At 48.6% G+C, this 22,002-nt stretch overlaps 1 protein-coding gene and 1 non-coding gene across 2 annotated transcripts in view; one reads left to right on the top strand and one right to left on the bottom strand.

Moving 5' to 3' along the window:
* Positions 1-2,852: 2,852 nt before the first annotated feature.
* Positions 2,853-22,002, top strand: part of LOC144110572 (very long chain fatty acid elongase AAEL008004-like) — an 82,700-nt gene continuing 63,550 nt past the window's right edge. The window contains exon 1 of the mRNA XM_077643581.1: positions 2,853-4,352. The gene's annotated coding sequence lies outside the window, so the exon portion shown is untranslated. The remainder of the gene's footprint in view (positions 4,353-22,002) is intronic.
* Positions 14,197-14,268, bottom strand: TRNAS-ACU (transfer RNA serine (anticodon ACU)). The gene has a single exon. It is a non-coding gene; the product is annotated as a tRNA-Ser (tRNA).

Below are 22,002 nucleotides of genomic sequence, written 5' to 3'. Positions count from 1 at the left end.
GGCTATACCACTTGCTTTAGTAAAACTTGGAGCTGGGTAGTCGGTTAAGCATTTCTTGCTAGTTGGTTTCTTGCTAAGCTTCCTTGCTAAGCTTTCTAAGCTAGTTGGTTAAGCATGTCGTGTCGTCGTTCTTTCGCCTTGTGTTTGTCTTTTTTAGCGCTGACCTGTTTCAATGAAATACCACTTACTTAATCGTCCTGTAGGTTAACGGATTATATGGCGTTTAATGGTCCCTTTCCACTACTAACACGTTCTTTGTTCCCCTTCCCACGTGTAGGGTAGCGTACTGGATATCGCCTAGTTAACCTCCCAGCCTTTCCTTCCTTCTGTTTCTCTCTTGCCTTGTTCAGTCAGAAATAACTGAAAACCAGCATTGTGTGCAGCGATTAAAAAAAAAAAACAAGCAGCTTATACTGCAATGATTCTTGCGGCGCTTCTACCCTAAAAGAAGTTACCCTAAAGAAGTTCATCGCCACTTACATTTTGAAGCGGTCGATTACCGAGAGCAAGAGAGATGGATCAGAAATACTGATGTGTGTATGCTGGTTCATTTGGCTCTTTGTCGTTGCGGGAGATGTAGATTTTTAATTAATTCTGACTAAAACAAGTAATTACTACATCCTGACACGCTATTAGAGAATAGTAGCTATTAACTGCCACGTCATGCATTGAATTGCTGCACGAACAAACAAGCCGCGTAGCCGAGAGAAGCATTTTACCAGCTGCATTTAGAGATGCAGCAAGTGTTATTGTTAAAAACTTAGGAGGGTGTACACCCTTTGTCAAAAAATATATGAGGAAGTCTGCAGGTACTGAATTCCCGAAGGGTGAAGACAAATATGTTTCTCGCATCCGGGAGGTTTTCAACTGGGAGAAAACGAGCCCCACAGGTAGGTCTAGAAGCAAAATCTGTGGCCTGCATATTTTTGACAAAGACTGTAGTTTAGTGAGAAAGTTAACCAACTGAAGTACAACGCTGCTGAACCTTTTGTTTTCTGCTCTTTACAAATATATATTATTCGTCACTATCTTCCTGGAGGCATATTAATGTTATGCTGCTAATGGCGCGGTAGCTCGTCTCCCGCTCCCTTTATCCCCTCCCCCTCTATTTAATAGTTAATGTTCAATTTCCAAGCAATTCACAAATTTTTACTTCGTCTAGCACAAGGAATGTGCCAAGAAGCGATTTCAGTTGAGACCAACTCCGCAAAACACCGACAAAGCGCTCGTTTGCCATTGAGTGGGACCTGATTGGGACCTGATTGGGACCTGAGTTGTCATTGAGTGGGACCTGAGTGGGACCTGATATCCACTGTCTACGAAAAGTTTGCTGGACGGACGTTGGAACGGCTTCCAGATGATGGCGGGTCTAAGTACGTTTCAATGACAGAGCGAGACAGGAGAAAAGCGTAAGATGGGGAATCTGAAAACTAAGCTGAGAAATAAAAAAATACTGCGAAGATTATTACCTTGTTGGTAGAAACGCATGTTGTTTGAAAGTGTTATCTGTTGGGGGTAAAGTGACAAAAATTCTTTTTTTTTCTTGCTTCATAGCCAATGCCCTGAGATGTTAACATTCGCAGTGCTCGTCTGGTCATTCACAGTGAACAAATCAGCGTTATTTATTGTGCTGGTCACGTAACGCATGGGGAAACTCTTTGTTTGTTCGGTGTTTACATTTTACAAAAGAAAGAGGAAGCCAAGGCAAAATGCGATGAGCTTCGAGTGTATATAAAGCCCAAAAGCAAACAGGAATGAAATATAACGCGCAATATGTACGCAAACATGCATAGAACATTTAAACGCAGCGATAAATGCATCTTGTTTACACATAGTTCTACTAACATAATCAACATGCACAAATCATTTAAATTTCATACTACTAACACTTCAGAGAAGAGACAAGATCACAAATTCAGCAAAACTGAACTTACAGAGGGCATACTCAATGAATCTGCACACGCCTTTAAAATAAATATTGTTTTTTTGTTGGCACCTTCGCTGAAGCTGGAAAGACCCATATAGCGAAGTTTTCGTGATGATAAATGACACTTGAAAACTTTTTTTTTCGAGTGACAGTTTTAGATTGCCTTTGTATTCCTAGATGGTGATGTATGGTAGGTTTACCAGGGAGAGTAGACTGTAATCTGTTATGCTAAGCATACGGCAGTAAATCAAAGTAATAATTTTATCAGCATGTAGACAAGTGTGTCTGTTTCTTTAAACAGCAAAACCCTTTTAAAATTCCCAGACATGGCGGTTCTCCCCACAAGAATACAATGTGATACCAAGATTGTGATTATTATGGTGCAGAAACTTTTAGACAAAATCAGCAGAACAATTAAAAATGAAAATAACTCATAACAATGAACAATAGTGCTCCTACCCCATTAAATGTACCCCAAAGGAACGAATCGCCGTTTACCTAAAGTAAATTCGCTTTCTCCAGCACTTCTTTAACAAAGATTACCATCAAGACAGCCATAAATGCATGCATAAATAAAGAGCCCATCTTATCCCTATGCCACCCAACAAGAATAAGAAGACCATGTTCGATTATTGAAATGATGCAATAAACATATTTATTCTTCCGTGCCCGAATGTCCGATGAAGACACTGCGCGCCGCACAGTCCCTCCGTGCCGAGAAATCGCAATCCATCCGCGTCCGCTACGTCAGGCATGACGCAAAGCCAACCCTCTTCATCTCGCGCTCCATAAGTGACGTCACCGCCTCGGCGGTGGCGCCATCCGGCGACCGACGCGCGCACCTCTCATCCCTCCTCCTCCGCAGTTCCCCCTTTCCTCCACATTCCCTCCACCGGCAGCCGGAGTTTAAATAGCCGCGCGCCCCACTTTTCTGGTGGAAGACGCGCTCGCACAAAGTTGCGGCCACGTCGTCGCACGATCCGTCCATCCATCTTTTATTTTTTTTGTTCAAATACTCCCTCAGTTCGCTTGTTTCGTGTGGTGCGTGTGATTATACCGCGGCATCCGTTCCACTTCTGCTACCTTCCTGCGGCAGAGCCCGTCCTCCGGGAACACTCGGAGAGCCCTTGTGTGCGCGTGAGATTCGACTGCGGTATCAGTTTGTATATTTTTGTTTGTTTACTTGTTTCTCTGCCAACGTGTCCGCCAACGCGGTACAGTGTGCGCAGTGTGAGCGACGACTCGGCGACCCCTACTCGGACCAGTGAGCGAGGACACTCCACTTCGTCGTTCGAACTCGTCCAGTGAAACGTCCACGACAACGAGTACGCTGCACCTTCGCGCGTCCCCTTCGACGGAGGCGGAGCGCCTTGTCCGAAACTTCGTCCCACGTGGCGAAGCCCGCGGAACAGGGATAGCGAAACGAATTCCGAACCGACTCCGGAGCAGCAGCTGAGAGGGGAGAGACAAGTGGAAAAAAAAAAAGAAATTACTGAATTCCTCGCCTATCTTCCACCCTCCGAAAAGTGCGCTACCACCCATTTTTGCGCAACTCCCCGATAACCGCCGCGGACCAACTCCCAGAACTTGGAAGAATTCGGCAAAAAAAGAAAAAAAAGGGGCGGTGACAGTTCTTGGGCAATACCCTGTACTGTAGGCACCGGGCTATCGGCACTCGCTGTCTCTATCCGAAACTGATCAGAGAAGAAGAGAGCAGGTTTCCCTGGTTCGTCTTGGCTTCAAACGCCTCGCTTTCGGCCTCGCGTCGGGATCGTCCACCTGTGCGTGCCTGCCGCCGTCTCCACCACCGTCACCGCAGCGGTGTGATTGGAATACTCGACAGAGTCGGAAGGAGAGCGACGCGCTTCATCAAAGGCGAAGGTTGGAGAAGTCACTTCACCGCCGCACCCGAGTCCAGCGAAACGGAAGTTGAGAGGCAATCAGCCGAGTCTCGTCCGTACGAGGTCCGAAAGACGGTCCACTCTTATCTGACGAGAAGTAAAAAAAGAGAAAAGAAACTCGGGAGACCCAGCGAAGAAGCTCCAGGGGACAACAAAACGAGCTTCGTTTAACCGTCTCACGCCACCTCCTCGATCAAGAGGGAGAGTGTGACGAGGAACAGCCAAAACGAGTTCCTCCCCCCCCCCCCCCCCCCCTCGTCTTTCGGCGCGTACTCCTCTCCTGAACTCGCGGACGATTTGAGTTAGAGATATACACTCTCTTCCTATCTTTTTTTTTCTTTACTTGGCCGTCGTCGCCCCCTTCTCTCCCGACGATCCGTTTCCCAACGCTGGCTGTGCGCGAGATTCCATCGCGTCAAGCCAAACGCCACAGCGTCGCCGCAGCTCCCGAAGCCGGACCCGGCGGTCAGCCGAAGTCGAGAGGGGCCCTCTCTCACCTTACCACTACCCCTTCGACTCGGTCGGTGAGTAGAGTGGCACTCTTTTTATTACTTTTTGCCTCTTGCCCCCCTCGCTTCTTGCTGAACGCGGACAATGCATCAGCACTGCTATTTTGGCGTGCCCTCCGTAGCGATAACAGCGCGCTGAATGTCCTGCTCTTGGACGGGAAAGCTCCAGTGAGGCGCGCTCAATGAATTCTCGGGACGCGGAACCGCTGTGCGCTGGAGCTTGTGTGTCGACCTTCTTTGCTGTGTGTGGTCACTGTGCCAGGGTACTGAGCGGGAAAGCGGTTTGACCACAGCGATTACACTGGTTAAAACTAGAAGCAACACGTGTTGAGTCCTAAGCGGTTTGTCTGCGTCGACAACTGGGATTTCTAACTCGCATTCCCTACGTTGACGCTTGGAGAAAGGATTAGCAGATGCGCCACCCTGGGTTTAGAACAAGCATGAAGTCCGACGTGCAGTGACCATGAGTCTACCATAAGTCTGCACGCATCGAGGGTAGTTCACGGTTCTTCCCTTCATCATGGTCAGCCATGTCCTCGCCTTCGATTAGCATATGTTCCATGGTCTTTGATAGTTCGTTCGAACACCTCTACCTATAATGACGCTGGTCACTGGTGTGGCTCCGTGGGCCAGAGAGCGTCTATAGAGGATATAGTTTTCAAAAGAAAAAGCGTGATACAAGTTCCTTTTCCACAGCTACTTAGTCGACCAACGCGCAAAAGATGAATCTCCACCAGGATTTATATTCGCTTATTCAGTTTCAATGACTCCGAATCTGTGTGATGGAAGCAAAAAGGCACCTCATATGACCCGAGTTGCGGATACATTGTCCAGCATTAAATGAAATATGCAATGCTATTTCCGCTCTTTAACGTTCCAAAGAGGCACAAATTCCTTTAGCCTCAGCGCGGCGCATTGTGCAGCCAAAGTTCGCCTTGGATCTTCCAAATGTGCCTTTTATTTGCTGGAGCGTACAGTCAAGCAGGTCGTGATGTGAACGGCAAAACTTCATCACTGCTTATTCAGCTGGCTTCGGTATCGAAACTTTAACACATGCACTTCATTGAACCGGAGACTCTACCCAGATTTAAGTTAAACTAAACAATCACCAAGGAACCCGATTAAAAGAGCGGGCGGTCCGCGACCTTTGCGGCTTTGATTAGACATCGGCGGCAGCTTGCGATTTCACTCTGTCAACAATGCGAAGGCTTCTGTTCGGAAGATTATAAGGCAACCTTGTGAATGCCAAGAGATTTCACCAGTTGTGTCAGTGCGGGCGCTAAAGAGGCTGCTGATGGCAGTGACAATCGGCAAGGGTTGTTTCAAGGGCCAAGATGAAAGCGCAGATTCAGCGTACAGCAGCGCCATGCCGAAGGCTTAGGAGTCCCCCAAACCGTCTCCCTCTCTGCCCTGTAAACAGTGTACACATTGCCGACCACACAGCTCATGCTTGCTACTACGGTACGCCTCTTGATAGCACACTAGCGATAGAGGACGTCGTATTGGGCCCTTGGCTACATTCCAGCAAACTTTTAAGGGCCGCTTGGCCTTTATTGGTTTTCTTATGGAGGGCTGGTGTCTGCATGCTCCGATGACCAATACGTCTGGGCCTGTGGCTGCACATACGCGCATTGTACCTCTGTGGACGTCGACATCCGTCCAGGCCTTTTTTGACTGCCCCTTCGTCGGTGCTCACTATAGAAGGTGAGACGATCACGATTCAGGCTGACTTCTCGGCCTTGACAACAAATACCTCTTCTCTCTGAACGGTAACTACTGCCGTTAACGTAAACTCCTTCCTCAGCTTTCGGAAAGGACTGCGCTGACGAGAGCCCGCTAACGCCCAGGCCCTCACGGTCTTGAATCGTCCCGGAGGCCCCGGAGGCCGGCACGTCGAAAAGGGGGGCACCAGCTCCACCCTGGGCGTCCCCGCGGTCGTAGCAGCGAACCGTGACACTGATGTCTCCACTGGGAGAAAAAAAACAGCGCCCAGTGCAAAAAGAAAAGACCACAGACGAGGAAGAAGACACAAGGACGGGCGCTAGTCCTTGCCGAGTCTTCCTCGTGCGGGTTTCTTTTCTTTCATCTCGCTGCTGTTGTTTATTTGAGAGACGCAGCGAGTGCATCGACAACGTGCTTCGCTGAACCGTGACCGGCCGCTCGGATATGTCGGGTCCCGGCGTTGCGTCTCGAGCTTCGAGAACTCGCGCTCCCAATGTTCCTCACTGCCAGACCGCCGGGCCGCACGACGCTGTGCTGTCCGGACGATGGCCACATCGTGCCGGCTTGCGCCTCATTCGATTTAACAACGGTTGGAGGCTGGCTGGTTGCTGCGACATTTGAAGCTTAAACACGTCTTCAATCATCCTCCTCTTCTTCAAGCCTGTTCCTCTGCTGTTATTGTTCCACAAAATCCTCAAGGTTCAAATGTCGTTCGGTCTTTCCACGGCAACAACTTCTGGTCACTTTGACCGCGGAGAGAGCAGCTGTTGACACTGCGTGCTTTCGAGCCAAATTACGGTGACCGTTCTGTCTTATTAGGACTTGCAACAGCGTTAAAGAGCAAATGTGACTGCTTTGTCGGTACCTGGAATGATTATGTCAGTAACGGTAACACGAGGATCCCTCGCTTCTCAACTCTACTTCATTCAACTTTAATTTTCCTTTTTTTTTTCTTCTTTTCACATTTTTGTGACCTTCTGCACATCCTGCCTTCATTATGTCCCCGCATACCTGTCCCTTTTGTAGCTGCAGTTGGACGCTGATAAGCTTTCATATTTTCTGGAGCTTTGCCAGCAGTTCCGCATATTCCAACGCTCGGGAAAAGTTTATCCGGACCCAGTGAACAATTCACAGCGGTCGGCTCTGGTTGGCAATTCATAACCTTTCAGACTAAAGGTGTATAACACACAATCTGTACGCCTGAAACCGTCACAGAAGCGGTGAGACCCTTTACAAGCGTATTTAGTAGTCGTGTTCGTCTCCGTATAAGACGTTGGAAGGGGAATCCCCTGGGAGGTGAGTGTCGGCGCGAATATAGCCTGTATTATCGACCGCACGTTGCCGTTCGGGCGTCCGAGCTATCCAGAACGTAGTTCCGCAAACCCCGGCAGCGCTCCGTCCCGGAAGACTTTGGAAGAGCGTGTCCCGTTCGGCGGCGAACCACGATCTCTTCCTCACAGCGCCGAAACGTAGCCGCGGCTACGGCATCGCTCCGTCGTGCCTACGTACACCCGACCCGAATGTAGCGTAACTACGAATATACGAGTGTCTTGAGCTACGTGCCATCATCTTATAGGCGTTAAAACTTTTGCCTCAAGACCTGCCGTTGACGCTCGCGACCTTATTCGAAGCGCTATAGGAGCATACGCAATGAGGTGAGTGCTTGTAAATCCTGTCGGAACTTCCTGCGTCTTCTTTACGTTCCCATTTTGCTCCCGTAATTCCTCTTCTTAATTATGAACTTGGTTTGGACTGACTTCGCATTGTGGTGAGGGCTTGCCCAGTGGAAAACAGAACGATTCAACCGTGTCAAAAATACGACAAAATATTTTTCTGTTTTCTAGTCTGTAGTACTATAGTGTTTTTGTAGCACTTTTCTGTAGTATGTAGTACTTTTCTGCAGAAAAAAAAACTCAAAATTCTGTTTTCACTACAAAAATTTCCGTTTTTCTACAAGCTTTATCCGTCAGAAACATTACCGAAGATCTGTTGCCATTACGGAAACTTTTCCGTAAATTTTTTTCGACCGGGTGAATACTGGGCTTCTCTTTCTCACTTTTTTTCCACTTCTGTATATACCACGTTCGTCGAAAGATGGGGACGTTGCCGAGACTCTCGGGCGGCGTATATTCGAGATCATGCGGTATACGCGCTCTAGCCGCCTGCGGTCCCGGCGAGCGGCACGTCCGACTAAATGCGCGCGGCCGGCCGGCCAGGAGAGCGTCATTTCCGCGAAAGGCGCCGCAGCCGCCGCGCTCGAATACGGATCGGCAAACGCAACGGTTTCACGCTCTTGCAGCAACGACGGCGGCCACTGTGCGGGGGAAAAAATAGGCCACCTTCGGGGCGCGGACGACCTCATCAGATAAACGGGTGTGCGTACGCGGCGGTGGCGGCGCTGTGTGGTGGTGGTGGTCCGTGTACGCACGCAGGAAATCGCTCCCAGAACCTCCTGCTGAAGAAGTGTGAGATCGACCGGCCCGGTAGCACTACAGTCGAATCTCGTTATAACGAAATAACGGATACGACGAAGGAATGGCGATTTCTCTAAGAATCTTGGTCAACACGGGCTATAACGAAGCCACGGCTATAACGAAGTAATCGCCGGGTATATACTAGTTAGATATCGTCATAACAAAAAAAAACGGATATAACGAACTCTCCGAGGTGGCTCAGTGGTTAGGCGCTCGGCTACTGATCGGGAGTTCCCGGGTTCGAACCCGACCTCGGCGGCTGCGTTTTTATGGAGGCAAAACGCTAAGGCGCCCGTGTGCTGTGCGATGTCAGTGCACGTTAAGGATCCCCAGGTGGTCGAAATTATTCCGGAGCCCTCCACTACAGCACCCCTTTCTTCTTTCACTCCCTCCCTTATCCCTTCCCTTACGGCGCGGTTCAGGTGTCCAACGATATATGAGACAGATACTGCGCCATTTTCTTTCCCCCAAACACCAATTATATTATATAACGAATGAATGACGATTCCCCTTAGAATCTTGGTCAACACGGGCTATAACGAAGCCCCGCCTACAACGAAGTAATCGCCGGGTATATACTACAGTTAGATCTCGTTATAACGAAATAACGGATACAACGAATGAATGGCGATTCGGTCAAATGTTTAGGAGAATCCCCGAAGGTGGAGTGGATTTGTCATAAGTGAGTAATTACTCATTGCCATCCACCCAAGCGCAGCCAAACGGCTAAAAAAGGAAAGCTATACAGCTTTCTCAGAAACTTCGCAGTTAAAGAAAAATTCGTCCTGGTCCGGGGTTCGAACCCGGAGCCACCACATCGCCGCAGCAGTCGCTCTACCAACTGAGATAACCGGGACGGCAGCTTATGGCCGGGCGAGAGCGATTGATCAATAACTCGAAGTGGGAACAGTGTTCCCACATCGTGTTGATTCCCCTTAGAACCTTGTTCAACACGGGTTGTAGCGAACCCACGGCTATAACGAAGTAATCACTGGGCTCCTTGAACTTTGTTACAGCGAGGTTCAACTGTATGTACCAACGCGGACACTACATGAGTGATCACAATAGCACGACGGTTCCCTCCGCTGAACGGCACTGTGAAGTCAATTAGAACTTCGCTACAACGAAGCGCTATGTATCGAAATATTCGATATAACGAAGTGCGTTGCCGCATCCATGGACTTCGTCGCCATGTAGCCGTACACCACGTATATCGTACAATCGCAATTGAATAAAACGACAGAACCGTGTCGAAAATACGACAAACTGCTTGGTCGCTTTGTCGTAACGACAGCTTTTAACGCGATAGCGTTGATGCCTCCATTCCGCAGAAAATCTGTCGTCGATGTTGTGAGCGAAAAATCTCCGAAGAAAAATAGGTGGGCCACCTAGGCCACGTGACTTTGTGGAGTCATCACAACCTGCCCACCGGATTGTGAGCAAAGTGACCGCCGTGGCAGGTGGCAATTAAATTAATGATGGTCGCCAGAGGTTGCCCGGGAAGAGGACCGCTTAACCACTGCACCATTGCGCCAAGAGTGTGGACGAGAACCCCCCATGGGTCTATGAATGTGAAGTCGGTAATGACCAATTCCGCGTACATGTATGCATTACCCCATTGAATGCCATCTCGTCATATTCTTAAGGCGGAGCTTAATAAGTGTCCCCTTCAATTTTTTCTGCTATTCTATAACGCTGCAGTTTTTTTTCTGTATTACTTTCTCGTAGTACGTAATACTTTTCAGTGGTAGCTACACAAAATTCTGTTGTTACAAAAAGTTCATGGCTAAAACCGGTACAGCAAATCTGTTGTGACGGCACTGTACTGGAAAACTTTTACGATCGGCTTGAGTAACAAGTGGATTAGGTGACCTTTGCTCGGTGGCAGTCAGTGGAGACTGGCGGCGACCTCTTGAGCGCATGTCGCGACCTGTACTTGTGTTTCCAGGTCAGACCTGAGCTGCAAAAGGTCACCCACGGGCCCACGGGATGTTGAGCGATGGTGATCTGTCGGACAGTCCCAGATGTGTTCTACGGTGGCTTTGCCGCCCCATTTGCTGAATTCCGGTTTAAATCTATCCCGGTACACGTGGCTTAGAACGGCAATGTTAGGAAGAGTTTTAGTTTGGAGTCGTCTCCACAGTACATCCTGTTCTTTGGTCAGGTTTTTATGCGGAGGTAGGAAGATTATCCTTTCTAGCCTGTAATGCTTAGTGATCGTGCGGTAGGTATTAAGGCCGTCTCCTATTTAATAATAATAATAATAATAATAATTGGTTTTGGGGGAAAGGAAATGGCGCAGTATCTGTCTCATATATCGTTGGACACCTGAACCGCGCCGTAAGGGAAGGAATAAGGGAGGGAGTGAAAGAAGAAAAAAAGAAGCAGGTGCCGTAGTGGAGGGCTCCGGAATAATTTCGACCACCTGGGGATCTTTAACGTGCACTGACATCGCACAGCACACGGGCGCCTTAGCGTTTTTCCTCCATAAATACGCAGCCGCCGCGGTCGGGTTCGAACCCGGGAACGCCGGATCGGTTTCGAGCGCCCTAACCACTGCGGTGGCTCAGTGGTTAGCGCCGTCTCCTATTTCCTATTGTGTCTTTCGACAGGGATGATAGAAACGCTTGTGAAAAGGTTACATTGAGCTCCCAAGCTCAGGGAGCACTTTGAATGCAACGGCGATGAGATGAAGAACCGGTATAACGATGTTGCCAGTGAATCACGCGAGCTGGGCTGGTTTCGTGGTCTGCATATATATGATTTATGGTCGCGCTGAAAGCGGCGTCACGTCTTTAGATAAGTCACGCCAAACGAATACCCGAATCGCGAGGCAGGAGTATAACCGCGCTATAGCGGGCTTGTTCTCAACTCAGCTACGGCACAGCGCTAACTATTAAAAAAAGAAACATGTTGGTCCGAGTGAGGGGGGAATTCCCGCAATTTGCGCTTACTTAAAACTCGTTCGCAAGGCCGCGCAGAACGCAAGGCAGTTCATGTGTTGGGCAGCGACGGAGCCGTTGAAGGAGAATTTTGAAAGTGAATAAATACACCGGTGCTTCACCGAAGATTTTACACAATTCTTAAAAACAGGCTTCTTGAGTTAGGAGAGCGCTATTTTCGCACGTCATTCTCAGCGGTGTAGTAAATCAGAATCAGCTAAGACGCGCGAACTAACAGGCTGGTTAGGTAATACTGAATAGTTAAATTTTTAACTATTACTCTTAGGCTCCTTAATTACTGAGAGGCGTATAGTAGCGTAAATATTGAATCGTAGCATAAAATAAAGCTAGCATAAAAAATAAAGACGACGTTTTCACACCTGCGCGCCTGCAGCATCCAAATAAGCATTCATCTCCTCTGTTCGTATCTAGTTCGTTTCTGAAAAATACGCGCGCATACTGGAGGTAGCCACCTATGCGTGGCGGCGCTCTTGAACACAGCACACAATGCACAGATCAGCGAATGGATAACAATTGAAACAGCTGTTTTTGTATTGCTTCTTCCTTTCTTTCTTTCTTTCTTTCTTTCTTTCTTTCTTTCATTTCTTCCTTCCTTCCTTTCTTCCTTTCTTTCTTTCTTTCTTCCTTCCTTCCTTTCTTCCTTCCTTCCTTTCCTTCCTTCCTTCCTTCCTTCCTTCCTTCCTTCCTTCCTTTCTTCCTTCCTTCCTTCCTTCCTTCCTTCCTTTCTTCCTTCCTTCCCTTCCTTTCTTTCTTCCTTCCTTCCTTCCTTTCCTTCCTTCCTTCCTTCCTTCCTTCCTTCCTTCCTTCCTTCCTTCCCTTCCTTTCTTTCTTCCTTCCTTCCTTCCTTTCCTTCCCTTCCTTCCTTCCTTCCTTCCTTCCTTCCTTCCTTTCCTTCCTTCCTTCCTTCCTTCCTTTCCTTCCTTCCTTCCTTCTTTCTTCCTCTCTTTTTCTTTTCTTCTTTCTTTCTTCTTTCCTTCTTTCTTTCTTTCGTTCTTTCTTTCTTTCTGTCTTTCCTTCCATCCTTATTTCTTTCTTTCTTCTTCTATCTTCTTTGTCGTGGTTAACGAACGAGAATGTCGGACGCAGCCCAAATAGCGTCCCTATACTCGAGACTCGCACAATGAGCGGCGTTTCTGGGTTTATGGGGGGGCAGCTTCGCACACTGCAGCTCCAACCTCACACTCGGTGGTTTTCAAATGCGCGAACAGCGGCGATACGGCAGTCGTGAAGCAAGGCGCGAACAGGCACGCCGAGACGACGGCCGCCTCTCAAGGGAGGGGGGGTTCTATATAATGCTGCTCCTCGTACGATGTGCCTTCTCGGGCGGCCGCTTTTGTTGTCGCTGCATCGGCGCATATAGAAGAAGACGCGTAGCAGCTGCTGCGGCTGTACACGTGGGGTGCGCGAACAGCTGCAGCTACACGTCCTGCGTGCGGAGCAAAGAAGGGCTGACGTTACACGGGGCGCTCATAACTATTTTCCCCCTCTCGGAGGCCGCTCTACATTTCTGTTCAAAAAAATTATGCAGGGTTGGACTTAGATAAAGGACAATGCAGCGAACTGTGGAAAGGAAAACGCTGGGTGTAACGTTAAGAGACGGCAGAGTGGGTGTGGGATCGAATTGCACGCCTGTGCCTTTTTCACAAAATATTTCATCATGAGTATATTCGCTACGAGTTACTTCTTCCCCCTTCATATATTTCACGCCGCACAGATCAGATACATAAGGTAGGCACTTCTACATGCGAAACTGAAACATTCTCGGAATCTCTTATTCCTCCCTCGTCATGTGACTGGAACCACCTTCCTTCCTCAGTTGCCACAATTCCTGACCCTGTATTGTTTCGGTCTGCTGTTATACCGCTTCTATTGAATGATATATTGTGTTGATCACTCATTCTAACTTATCTATGTTTTGGTAATTTATTGTTCTCTGCTGTTGTTTGTATTTTCAGTGTTATGTATTATCCACTCCCCTATGTAATTCTGTGCCCTGAGGGTAAAATAAATAAATAAATAAATGATATCCTATAGTCCAAATGAAGAGGAAGAAATGGGCTTGGGCAGGGGCTTGGGCGGCAGAAAGTTAGGTGGGCAGATGAGATTAGGATGTTTGCACGGATAAGGTGTCCGCAGTCGGCACAGGTCAGGGTTAACTGGAGAAATATGGGAGGGGCCTCATGGGAAAGGTCAGGCTGCTGAACATGATGATGATGATGATGAATAGTCTCGGCAGGCCTCACGAAACCCAATAAGTGGTGCAACGCGGAAAACACACGCAAAAAAAAAAATTATCTGTGGGAGCGAACAACACTGTAGCTACAAAGCGCCACGATGCTACAGCGAACGGTAACATTGAGACACAGAAATTTGTCAATTAAGCGAAAACTAAGGGCATCGTTGGATCGCGTAACCTTTTTTTGTTCTTTGAAGGTGGGCATGGCACTAAGAATCCAGAATAGTAGTAGTAATTGGTTTTTTGGGGAGAAAGGAAATGGCGCAGTATCTGTCTCATATATCGTTGGACACCTGAACCGCGCCGTAAGGGAGGGATAAAGGAGGGAGTGAAAGAGGAAATGAAGAGAGAGGTGCCGTAGTGGAGGGCTCCGGAATAATTTCGACCACCTGGGGATCTTTAACGTGCACTGACATCGCACAGCACACGGGCGCCTTAGCATTTTTCCTCCATAAAAACGCAGCCGCCGCGGTCGGGTTCGAACCCGGGAACTCCCGATCAGTAGTCGAGCGCCCTAACCACTGAGCCACCGCGGCGGGGCAAGAATCCAGAACAAAATTAAATTATTTCTGACGTCCAAAATGTGTCTGAACGACTACGTCGAAGAAAAGCGCTGCCAAGCCGACTGTTCCGAGTTATACTGTTCGATAATTGGAACTAGAAGGGGATCGAAAAGTTGATCAAATTATGCATAGCTCTAGTTAAGGTGAGCCTTCTTAATGCGCTTTACGTTGCCAGAACAAAAGCGTCAACGCGAATAAAGTGGAACTTTGAATTAAATAAACGAGATATTTCCGCATCATATTCTGGGTTCGCAGTATGTCGCAATATGAGCAGTGCTAAATTTGTCTTAAGTGAAGAACTAACTCCGTTGAACATAAGCGGAAGCGCGATTCGCATATACAGTCGGGCCTCTTTTCCCTCAAAATTGAAATGAAAATTGATATTATTTCTTTTTTGGGGCGGTGGGGATGGCGTAGTACCTGTCTCACACATCGACGGACACCTGAACCACGCCGTAAGGGAAGGGATAAAGGAGGGACTGGGAACTAAGAGAAGAAAGTAAGAAAGAGGTGCCGTAGTGGAGGGCTCCGGAATAATTTCGGCCACCTGGGGATCTTTAACGTGCACTGACATCGCACAGCACACGGGCGCCTTTGCCGCCGCCGCGGTCGGGTTCGAACCCGGGTACTCCGAGATCGGTAGCCGAGCGTCCTAACCACTGAGCCAGCGCGGCGGGTAATAATAATAATAATAATAATAATAATAATAATAATAATAATAATAATAATAATAATAATAATAATAATAATAATAATTGGTTTTTGGGGAAAGGAAATGGCGCAGTATCTGTCTCATATATCGTCGGACACCTGAACCGCACCGTAAGGGAAGGAATAAAGGAGGGAGTGAAAGAAGAAAAGAAGAAGAGGTGCCGTAGTGGAGGGCTCCGGAATAATTTCGACCACCTGGGGATCTTTATCGTGCACTGACATCGCATAGCACACGGGCGCCTTAGCGTTTTGGCTCCATAAAAACGCAGCCGCCGCGGTCGGGTTCGAACCCGGGTACTCCGAGATCAGTAGCCGAGCGCTCTAACCACTGAGCCACCGCGGCGGGTAATAATAATATTAATAATTGGTTTTTTTTGGGGGGGGGAGGAAATGGCGCAGTATCTGTCTCATATCTCGTTGGACACCTGAACCGCGCCGTAAGGGAAGGGATAAGGAGGGAGTGAAAGAAGAAAGGAAGAGGTGCCGTAGTGGAGGGCTCCGGAATAGTTTCGACCACGTGGGGATCTTTAACGTGCACTGACATCGCACAGCACACGGGCGCCTTAGCGTTTTTCCTCCATAAAAACGCAGCCGCCGCGGTCGGGTTCGAGCCCGGGAACTCCGGATCAGTAGCCGAGCGCCCTAACCACTGAGCCACCGCGGAGGGTCCCGCGGCGGGTAAGTTATGGGAAATTGTGATGTCCGGTACAGAAGCGGACGCGAAGCTCCACGGTGCAGCGTCGACGCGTCGCGCTGCGGCGAATTAGAGAGGTATAGAAGGAGTGCCCTCGACATCGACAACGCCATCCGAGTACCTGCCATTCAAGGAGAGGCGGCAGGTTTCACAACAGGCGGGCGTACTATACGAAAGCAGGTCAGATCAGAAGAAGGCTGGCCGTGACCCGGACTGCCTTCGCCCTCTCTCTCAACAGAGGACGAGCCTCCCTCCAGAAGACGTCGGACTAGTCTCTCCACGCCTCCGTTGAATGTGTGCTCGGCCGTCCCTTTTAGCGACAGTTGGCTTTGCAGCCTCATGTCGGCTTCTGACTTCCAGCGTAAACAAGCAGAGTGCAGTTGTTTGCGAAGGCTCTGGCTTCATTCCCCTTGCGCTTTTTTTCTTTCTCTCTTTCGTTCTTTTTGTATGTCTCTCTTTCCTTCTTTCTTCCATTTCTTTCCTTCCTTTCTTTCTCTCTTTCTTTCCTTCCTTTTTCTTTGCTACTTTCCTTCCTTCCTCTTTCTTTCTTGCTTTCTTTCCTTCTTTCTTTCCTTTATTTTTCTTTCTTATTTTCCTTCCTTCCTTTCTTTCTTTGTTTCTTCCCTCCTTTCTTTATTTCTTTCCTTCCTTCTTTGTTTGACTTTCTTACTTTCTTTCCTTCCTTCTTTGTCTCTTTCTTTTGCTTTCTTTTTCTTTCTTACTTTCCTTCCTTCCTTTCTTTCTTTGTTTCTTCCCTCCTTTCTTTATTTCTTTTCTTCCTTCTTTGTTTTACTTTCTTTCTTTCCTTCCTTCTTTCTTTCTTTCCTTTCTTTTTCTTTCCTTCCTTCCTTCCTCCTTCCTTTCTTTCTTACTTTCCTTCCTTTTTTTCTTTCCTTCCTTCTTTCTTTCCTTTCTTTCTTTCCTTGCTTTTTCTTTCTTTCTTACTTTCCTTTCTTTCTTTCTTTCTCTCTTTATTTCGTCCAGCCGGTTTCCGGGAGAACGTTCTACATGAGCGGTTTCGTCTTCTAGAAGAGTTTGCCTACCTGGGAACAGTATGTGTTGGACTCGTCCTCTAAGTCTTGCATGATGTCTTTAAGAAATAAAAGGCGTATAATTGGGCCCTACACGCTAGGCTACGATGGTTATGGAAACGAAATTAGTTTCAAAAAAAAAAAACTATCCACTTTAAACCCATTCACTCCATTCTGGGTCAGGGTCCACAGTATTGCTCCGTAAGGGAGTAATGTTAGCTCTGTCGGACTAGTGATTTTACTCTCTCCTGGATTATAGAGTATAGTATCGCTCCGTAAAAGTTAATGGTCGCTATTTGTGAAGTTAAACCCTTTTAACACACTCTGGATTAGACTTAAAGTACTGCACCTTAAGGGAGTAATGTTAGTCTTTCTTGGACCAATACAGCTGTGGCAACTCAATTACTCTCCAAAGGACTAACCCCTGTAGCATATTTACTCCTTTTTTTTGGCTTACAATTTGCATACTGAACGATTCCTTCTGTTACGCTTTGAGACAAGCGTGCGGCGGCGCCAAAGGTGAAGCGAAGGAGACCGAAAATGGGGGACAACTGTTGCTCGAAGTCAGCCGTTATTTTTTTTGTGCGCATTTATTTCTCTCTCAATACACACACACACAGCGCGCGGTTCGCTTCACTGCTTTCCAGACCGCAGCGGCGACGCGATTACGCGATGAGTGACGGCTCTTGGCAAGTGCACTAAGCGCCGTAAGCGAACGAACAAACTCGATCGCACGCACTCGAGCGTGAAGCAGCGCGTTCCGTGCCTCCTTCGCCAGCTGCCGTCGGCGGGACAGAGAAGGGACCAGAAGTGAACTGTTGCTTCTAGAGAGTATGTCACAAGCTTGATTGAGGAGTCGGCTGATGTAGTCGTCTAGCTGCAGCTGTGCAGAGTGACGACGCACGGCATATTGGACATTCTTTCCGAGTACTGAGGAAAGCGGGAAAACACATTTATTTGAAGCCAATACGTTGGGCCTCGTGAAAAGAAGCGCTCGCTTCTGTCGGACTCGCCGATGACTGGCTGCCCGAATCAGAATGAAGCCAGGCAGTGGTGGAATTGCGCTTTCGGAGTAAGAGCAAAAGAAAAACCGTTTTTTTTTTTGCACAGGTGCGCCTGCGCCTCGAAGTACAAGTGCAGACATCGTAGTAACTCTGAACCACCGAATAATGCACGGGTCGTACTTGTTTGTTTTATACAATGGCTGGAATAAAACATTTGGAGGTCGAAAATGCTTGTTGTGATTTTACATCCCTTCACCACGGAAATAGCTTTTTGCCAATTGCGCGAACGTACAGACGTGGTCTTTACCTTGATGTGGTCTTGAGGAAAACGTTTGAGAGACCTTTCTTAGGAAACGTCTTGCTACAGATTTTTTGGATAAGCTTCGGAGGAACCCACTTGCCGCAGAGGTCTGTGAAACGTTTAGGTATAGCGCAAGAGTGCGTAGCAGTGGAAGCTCTTTAAAGACATTTTTAAAAAGTTTTGTGTCTCACGGGAGTGCGAAGAGAAAAGGGAACTGGAAATTATGGGAGGCGATGGCGGCGTTACATTTGAGTTGAACTGTGTTCTTCATCTCTCCTGATCCTGTACAGCTGGGACAGTGGTCTGTTTCACGCCGTCCGAAGTTTCAAATCATCGGTGAGGTGAGGTGAGGTTTAGCCTGATCATTGAGGGTGGATGTGGGCTTGTTCAGGGCTGAAAGCACGCATGTACTGCGCGATTAAGCGCGCAAGCCCAGTGTTGTGCTCACTTTCTCGCGTACACCCCGTCCCCCCGCCCCCTCGCATTGATTCGCCTGAACACGAGTTACGCGAACCCTCAAGAGCTTGAGTCGTTGGGGACCACTACTGTGCTGCGCTGCCTGTCTTTATGTGAAAGACGTCATTTGATGAAGTCTTCCCGACCCAATGACCCTGTGGTACTGTATCCAGTCAAAGACGTCAGTTGAAGTGTGCCCGATCCAATGGCTCTGCGGAACAGTATTCAGTCAAAGAGGTCAGCTGATCAAGTCTGCCCGATGCAATGGTCCTGTGGGACAGTATTCAGTCAAAGAGGTCAGTTGATGAAGTCTGCCCGATGCAATGGCCCTGTGGGACAGTATTCAGTCAAAGAGGTCAGTTGATCAAGTCTGCCCGATGCAATGGTCCTGTGGGACAGTATTCAGTCAAAGAGGTCAGTTGATGAAGTCTTCCCGATCCAATGGCCCTGCGGAACAGTATTCAGTCAAAGAGGTCAGTTGATGAAGTCTGCCCGATGCAATGGTCCTGTGGGACAGTATTCAGTCAAAAAGGTCAGTTGATGAAGTCTGCCCGATGCAATGGCCCTGTGGGACAGTATTCAGTCAAAGAGGTCAGTTGATCAAGTCTGCCCGATGCAATGGTCCTGTGGGACAGTATTCAGTCAAAGAGGTCAGTTGATGAAGTCTGCCCGATGCAATGGTCCTGTGGGACAGTATTCAGTCAAAAAGGTCAGTTGATGAAGTCTGCCCGATGCAATGGCCCTGTGGGACAGTATTCAGTCAAAGAGGTCAGTTGATCAAGTCTGCCCGATGCAATGGTCCTGTGGGACAGTATTCAGTCAAAGAGGTCAGTTGATGAAGTCTTCCCGATCCAATGGCCCTGCGGAACAGTATTCAGTCAAAGAGGTCAGTTGATGAAGTCTGCCCGATGCAATGGTCCTGTGGGACAGTATTCAGTCAAAGACGTGAGTTAGTGAAGTGTGCCCGATCCAATGGCCCTGCGGAACAGCATGCAGTCAAAGAGCTGAGTTGATGAAGTCCGTCCGATCCAACAGCCGTGCGGGACATCATTCAGTCAAAGCCATCAGTTGATGAAGTCTGCCCGATCCGATGACCCTGCGGTACAGTATTCAAAAACATAATTTGATGAAGTCTGCCCGACCCAATGACCCTGTGGTACTGTATCCAGTCAAAGACGTCAGTTGAAGTGTGCCCGATCCAATGGCCCTGCGGAACAGTATTCAGTCAAAAAAGTCATTTGATGAAGTCTGCCCGACGCAATGGCCCTGCGGGACCATATTCACTCAAAGACATCAGTTGATGAAGTCTGCACGATCCAATGGCCCTGCGGGACAGTATTCAAGGACGTCAGTTGATGAAGACCGCCCGATCCAATGGCCGCGTGGGACAGTATTCAGTAAAAGACGTCAGTTGATGAAGTCTGCCCGATCCAATGGCTCTGCGGGACCGTATTCGGTCAAATACGTCATTTGATGTAGTCTGCCCGATCCAATGGCCCCGTGGGACAGTATTCAGTCCAACTGCGCGGAACGCGCTGCATATCCGCATCCTTCGTATAGCTCCTCGCGATAATCCAAGGCCGCGCGACCATCACGCCTTTCCGGTCATTGGGAAACGGCTAAGCGGCGGCGGCGCCGCTTTGACAGCCGAGGCCTCGAACGGTCGCTGCAACACTTCCTAGAATCGATCAACGGAACGCCCGCCGAGCCATCGGCGGCGAAAAGGAACAACGCGCCGACGGGAAATGTGCTTCCATAATCTCGGCAGTCGCAATCCCCTTTTCTGTTTATCTCTTCTTTCTTCGCCCCTCTTTGTTACGAGAGCTTACAGCATGAAAGAAGTGGCTTCCGCCTGGCCGTTTTACACATTGAAACCACGAGGTAGTACCTTGGCAGCTGCCCAGCTGACGCTGTCCGCAGCCTCCGCAGGTTGTACTCGACGCCATATGACAGGAGTAATACGAGTTGTGCAGCTGGAACGGTGCCAAACGAGCGGCCGCGAAGTAGTGGCAGACGGCTGTAGTCGTCTGCGTCTCGTATTTTCGCGGTAGTCAGTTTAAACCCGCAAGAAATGGTGTAGGACGTAAAGTGCGCAGTGTTGTTCTTGGGGTGTCGAAGCCCATATGAAACTTTCCTCCCGTGATGTGGCCGCTCGCTGCTTTGTGCTATACCGATCAGTCGCAAACACGAACGTCAAAACTAGAATGCAGTCGTTATTCAGCGTTATATAATTGGTTTTTTGGGGGAAAGGAAATGGCGCAGTATCTGTCTCATATATCGTTGGACACCTGAACCGCGCCGTAAGGGAAGGGATAAAGGAGGGAGTGAAAGAAGAAAGGAAGAGGTGCCGTAGTGGAGGGCTCCGGAATAATTTCGACCACCTGGGGATCTTTAACGTGCACTGACATCGCACAGCACACGGGCGCCTTAGCGTTTTTCCTCCATAAAAACGCAGCCGCCGCGGTCGGGTTCGAACCCGGGAACTCCGGATCAGTAGTCGAGCGCCCTAACCACTGAGCCACCGCGGCGGGGCTATTCAGCGTTCCCTGTCTCCTTGCCCAGCAAACTGGATCTCCACCCTGACAGATATTCGGACCCAGTCGAAAAAGCCGACAGAAAATTTTCTGTCGTCACAACAGATTGTTCCGTAGTATTTTTAGCCATGAACTTGCAGTACCAATAGAATTTTTTTTTCTAGTAACAACAGAATGTTATGTACGTAGTATTGTGCTGTCTTTTGTCGTAGCGAAAGAACTACAGAAAACAATACTACAGCAAAAACGGTCGTTACGACGAAACCGCAAAACATTCTGCCGTATTTTGGGCCCGATCCTGTCGTTTGTCTTCGTCCAGGAACCGACAACATGCGCATGAACCGGAGGCTGCGCTAGCCCACATTAACCCTTTCTTGCAAAGCCACGGGTGGAAATAAAGGAAGGTATCTGAAGGAGGGATAAACGAGGTATACAGTAGAAGCTCGTTATAACGAAACAATGTATACAACGAAGGAGTGACGATTCCCCTCGGAAGCTCGGTCAACACGGACTATAACGAATCTATGGCTATAACGAAGTATTCTCCGGGACTTTTCAACTTCGGTATAACGGGGTTCAAGTGTACATACTACTGGCGGTGATGATCTGCTCGAGTCATTTACGAACAAAAACGCCCAAAAAACCAATTATTAATTATTAATTATTAAACGCGTCGTCTAGCTGTCGACGTTTAACATTCTTTGGCGTGTTTAATCAATACCCCCTCGCATCTCTCCACCTTCCTAGCTTGCACCGTCAAATAAAGGTTCACACCGTGCCCACGCTCTACCGAGTTCGCGACTGGCACAGTAGCCCGCTTCGCTTCTATACGGCGCCGCCTCATCGCGCCTACTTTCCTGGCGACCGAAGACAAAAACTGGAGAACAGAGGCGGCCGGGCGGCGGAAGCAACCGTGACCTCGCGAGCGTCCCGCCCGCGGGAAGCAAGCGGCGGCATTTGGGCGAAGAACGAGCGC

Source organism: Amblyomma americanum, chromosome 11, assembly GCF_052857255.1.
Source record: "Amblyomma americanum isolate KBUSLIRL-KWMA chromosome 11, ASM5285725v1, whole genome shotgun sequence".
NCBI classification, from domain to species: domain Eukaryota; kingdom Metazoa; phylum Arthropoda; class Arachnida; order Ixodida; family Ixodidae; genus Amblyomma; species Amblyomma americanum.
This window is presented reverse-complemented; position numbering and strand designations above follow the sequence as displayed.